Source organism: Sinocyclocheilus grahami, unplaced genomic scaffold, assembly GCF_001515645.1.
Source record: "Sinocyclocheilus grahami isolate Dianchi unplaced genomic scaffold, SAMN03320097.WGS_v1.1 scaffold521.1, whole genome shotgun sequence".
Classification (NCBI taxonomy): Eukaryota; Metazoa; Chordata; class Actinopteri; order Cypriniformes; family Cyprinidae; genus Sinocyclocheilus; species Sinocyclocheilus grahami.
In genome coordinates, this window is record NW_015505700.1 from 1,316,853 (window position 1) to 1,322,081 (window position 5,229).

The window sequence follows — 5,229 nt, forward strand, 5'->3', positions numbered from 1 at the left end:
AAATTTTATTTCTTGATTTAACCTGTTTCAGAAATTATTCGCTTTTTAAATACTTCAGTAAAATTTTATTACAATTAATCTTTTTTTTTCTTTCTTTGGCTCCTTTGCATTTCCTTTTTTGCAATTTTGCAATACAATTTTGAAACTATATATATATATATATATATATATATACTATATATAATATTATTATTATTATTATTATTATTTGTTATTTTAAAACAAGATTTACCTTTACCAAAAAAAATGCATTGTTATTAACAAAAAAAGTACAATTATTTTATTAGATTAAAATTGAGGAAGAATGACTCCACAAAAATGAAAATGATGTATTTCATAAGCAAAGAAGTTTATTTTTTACTATTTATTTGCTTTTTTAATTTGCTGAGAAAGTTTCCATTTGTTATTAGATAAAGATTGAGAAAGAATTACTCTTCTGTACATAGATTTTTTTAAATATTTTATTTATTAGTTTATTATTTACTTACTTTAGCTTACATTTTAGAGTTAATGGAGTTCATTTTTAGAGTTAGTGTTAATGGAGCATTTCAGGTCAAGTCTCAAAGGGGTCTTTAGGTTTTCTAGAAACGTATGTGAGAGCTTCATTGCATTTCCATTTAGACTGCAGTTCCAGTGGTTAAAGTGGATCCTCCAGTAAGTACAGTGTTTTTGGAGAAAGCTACAGTATGTCAGGATCATGCTCGTTGTTCCCTCCTCTGTCCCACAAGTCAACTTTAAAGGGGCCATATTCTACACTTTTCATCAGCACATCATTCGGGCAGGGCAAGTTGCTGAATAGATGCTCATATTTAAATCTGGGTGGTCCAATTGGTTCATCCAATTGACATCCATTGTCAATATTGGATGTCTAGTACATACTGTACACATTAAGACTGCACAATCATATGTCCCCTTTAAGTGTGAGGTGATATACAGAGACATTCATTGCAGTTATTTGGTCTACAAACTCCACCACAAGAGTGGATTCCATCAAAATTCCATTCTGCTCAGTAATCAGCCAGTTTAAATACATGTAAACAAGACCCATTTATAACAACCAGTCCAAACTGCTGAATATTAATGACTTAGTAATTCCTTACAGCTATGTTATCATCACAGTATATAGCATTACAACAAATGAAGGTTGTAAACACAAACTGATTGCTGCAGACGAGCTTTTCAGGACTGCTTTAGGCGGTTATAGGTTGAGTCTTCAAAACAAATCCCTCTTGTCAATACTCATAATTTGAGCTTCATTGCCTTTCAGATATCTTAATGTTTCTTGCTATATTCTATTACTATCCTGCTATAACTATGGTATGACCCTGCTGCATCAAAAACATCAGATGCTTGCATAGCAGCTTAAAACGGGCATGCTTGCTTACATATGTGGTGTTTCTTCAACCGTAAGCGTTATCCAAATTAGCGCGGTGTTAAATGAAGACCACATAAAAACATTTTTTTTATTTATGGCTATTTTTCAAATGCTTCTATTTTGTTGCTTTACTCATCACAGCCCCAGACTTTCAACTTTAAAATGTTATAAATAAAAACATAAAATGAAAAACCATGCGAAATAATGAGTGAAATGCTATTTCAGTGATTAGTGTGTGAAAAATGTTTTCAACAATATTGGTTACAAATTATACACAAATTATGTCTGACCATTGTAAAATAAAATAGACACATGATGTGTTCAAATATAAGTAAAAATATGTAAGGTGTAGCAAGAGCATTAAAAGTGTGTTAAAAGAGTTGACAGTTTCTAAGTTTACAGAGCCAAACGTGCCTGAAGTTGAAGAAACACCGTTATATACTTAAAAACCTTCTTGCAAACATAAATAATTGAAATAATATAGACAGATGCAAACTAAAATGCAAGTCAATCACCAGGCCCTTTCATTTTCACACCAATATTAAATCAAGAATTAATGCAATAAGAGTTCTTTGTGTTTCTCATCTCTTTACAGGTGCAAGAGGTCAAAGACATTCCTGGTGAGTTCAGCCACTTAATCGGCATATCATATAGAACAGCATAAACTTTGGCTTTCTGAATTTGCATCGCAAAGGGCTGATGAGAGAGGACACAACACACGTGACATGATTCTCGCTCTCACCAGATGCTGAGCCACTGCCTCATATTCCTGTGGTGGAGGTTGTGTCTGATGAGGAGCCAGACGCTGCTAACGTGCCCTTCTCTCCCAGGTATATGAATGAATGAATGAATGATGCATTTATATAGCGCTTTATTGTGTATTGTTGTACACCCAAAGCACTTTACAATCATGTGGGGGGGTCTCTCCTCAACCACCACCATGTTAATCAGCTGTCAGAAGCTAATCTGAACTCTCATTCTGGCTGAACACCTTTAACCTATCTGTTTCTTTCTCTTTCAGGGTAATAGAATGGATTAAGCATGGTTTTGAGAAAGTAGTTCCCCTGTCTCCTGTCCATCTTCGTCCTCCCGCTGGCACAGATGCACCTGCCCAGAAGGCTGCTTCTGCACCTGTGACTCCCTGCAAACAAGAGCCAGGTACCTTTTTAAAAATCAAGAATGTTAGGCTTTCTTGGTGACAGAGTGGTCTGCATGTGACATTTGTTTTCTATTTAGCACCTGCAGCTCCTGAGCAAACTAAAGTAGCTGAGGATTCCAAAGGCACGAAGTGAGTGTCCATCTGCTTCCTTTAAAATGTCTATGGTTATGCAACCCGATCTCATGAAAGTGCATATAAATAGTACGCCAAATAAAAACAAAAGCTTTGGCGTGTATATGCTATGTAATGGGTAAAGGGTTGTGGGGTAGATGTGTATCATATGTATGCGAAAACTACGTATCATATGCACGCCGACAAATTTTGTATCATATGCACGCAAAAACTGCGTATTATATGCACGCCAAACACGTGTGTAGCATATACACGCCAAAGTCCATTTTTCATTTGGCGTACTATTTACACGCATTTTCATAAGACCGGGCTCGGTTATGTTAACCAACCAAGCTTTGACTTTGTTTTTGTTTTGTATGTTTCTTTTTGTGTTTGTTTGTTTTGGGTTTTGTTTGTTTTGTTTTGCATTTGTATTGTTTTTCTTTTGTATATGTTTTGTGTGTTTGTTTTGTTTTGTTTTTTCTGGTTTTGTTTTCTTTGTTTTTTGTGTTTTGTTTGTTGTTTTGCTTTACGTTTTTCATTTTGTTAGTTTTTTTCTGTTTTTGTTTTTTGTGTGTTTTGTGTTTTTATTTTTTGTTAATTTGTTTTTGGTTTTGTGTGTTTTTTAGTTGTTGTTTTTTTTTGTTTTGCGTTTGTATTGTTGTTGGTTTTTCTTTTGTGTTTGTTTTTTCTTTTGTGTTTGTTGTTGTTTTCATTTTTGTTTGTTTTATTTGTTTGTTTTTGTTTTCAGGGTTTTTTTTGTTTTGTTTTTTGCTTGCTAGTTTTTTTATTTGCTTTTTGTTCTTTTGTTTTGTTTTCGTTTTTTGTTTAATTTTGATTGGTTTTGTTTGTTTTCTTGTATTTTTGTCTTGTTTTGTGAACAACATGTGTCTGAAGCCTTTTATTGTTTGGATAAATGTAAAATGTTTTTACATATAATTAAGTCTAATGACATGCATAATATTTAATTTGTTTTCAAGTATGATTGGCTGGATAGTACAGGGGCTCGGACGCATCATACCACAACCAGTACAGAAACCAAAAGAGGTAAGCTGTAAGCACACTGTCCCCTTTAAAATAAAGTAGTGTGTGTAAAAAATAAAAAAAGTTAGAAAAGACTTCACTGCTAGTATTAACCCATTTCCTCTGTGTTTATTTGCAGGACAGCTCTGATATCGTTCAAAACGGTACGTTTTTTTTAACACATCTTTACACGCATAGATATAATGACTGCAGAAAGCTTTGCAAGACAGGGTGTTTTGTTCCCCACGATTATATATTTGAATATATCAGAGGCATTGCTAGTCTCTCACTGCTTATTTGTAGGTGGAGGTGTTAACTCAGCTCCTCTTCTCCTTCTGTTTCAGGGGAGTAGGTCGTTAAAGCCCCCTAAACATAAGGAGAAGACGACTGGGAGAGTCATTACCTCCACGCAGAGACAGCGAGAGACGTTCAGACATATACACATACTAATATCCTCTAGTTCCATACAGCTACATCGGATTTGAACATTTGCAGCAGTGCTTTTTCATGTAATCTTCCTTGGTGATTTCTGTTAACTGTATTACAGATTAGCATGCTGGCTTGTTAATTGTGATGATTGTTTAGTGCTTTGATGATTAGGCTACCTCACAGACATGCAGTAAACACACAGTGGCCCAGTCAGAGTTTACAATGTCATTTACTGCTTGTATATTGTCGACATTTGCGCCATCAGCATCACTAAACATTAAATATTTCCACCTTTGATTGGTCAGAATGTCCAGCCCCAAACTTGTGTACAGGGTTTCATAAGCCCCACAGAGCCACAGTTTTCACATGTTTAGAGGAAATCAACTTTAATCTATGAATATTAAACCAGGATAGGAGAAAGTTTAACATAAAAAATCTTCCACCTTTAACACTGCTTTTTCCTCTGTATTTTCTTCCTCTTGTTTTCCAGTACAAATATCTAAACATTCTTTAATCAAGACACAAGCAAAATGACATATTCTTGCTTTCTAAAATAAAATAATTCCTGATTAAAATGAGAAAAAAAAAATCTGCCAAAGCGGTAAGAAAAAAAATTTATTCAAAAGGAAATGCATTTTTTTACCCCATGGACATATATTTTTTCTTGTTTTAAGCATAAACTTGCTTCATTTTGATACATCTTTCAGAAAGCAAGACTTGAGAACATAATTTAGAAAATAATTTTTGCAGAGTAAAGGAGCACAGTTATATGCAATATTGTTGCCATAAAATGAAAAAAAATGGGGGGGGGAAATGCCCATAAATCCCCATGCCACTAAATGTATTTGCCAATATTTACATTGCTTTGAAAAACAAAACCTATGAGCTGTTTTACCATGCTAAGGATGTTAGCAAAGTCACTGTTCGTGATTCACCAATTCAAGGCTTCTCTACAGCAAGGTGGAACATTCTCATGTTGTATATTGATGTTATTTATGTTTATGTTTTATTGTGAAGGGCTATTGCTAACAACACAGGCAGCTACCTTACTTTCTCTGCTGTCTGAAATCAATAATAAATAAATGATTTCAAAAAAGCAGATTGTTTGTCGTGTGGTCAGAGCAGAAATGTG

At 34.2% G+C, this 5,229-nt stretch overlaps 1 long non-coding RNA gene across 1 annotated transcript; it reads left to right on the top strand.

The window, feature by feature from the left end:
• Positions 1-521: 521 nt before the first annotated feature.
• Positions 522-4,686, top strand: LOC107554995 (uncharacterized). The gene is made up of 8 exons (XR_001605120.1): positions 522-654; positions 1,971-1,995; positions 2,121-2,205; positions 2,397-2,533; positions 2,612-2,663; positions 3,626-3,692; positions 3,808-3,832; positions 4,013-4,686. It is a non-coding gene; the product is annotated as an uncharacterized lncRNA (long non-coding RNA).
• The last annotated feature ends 543 nt before the right edge of the window (positions 4,687-5,229 follow it).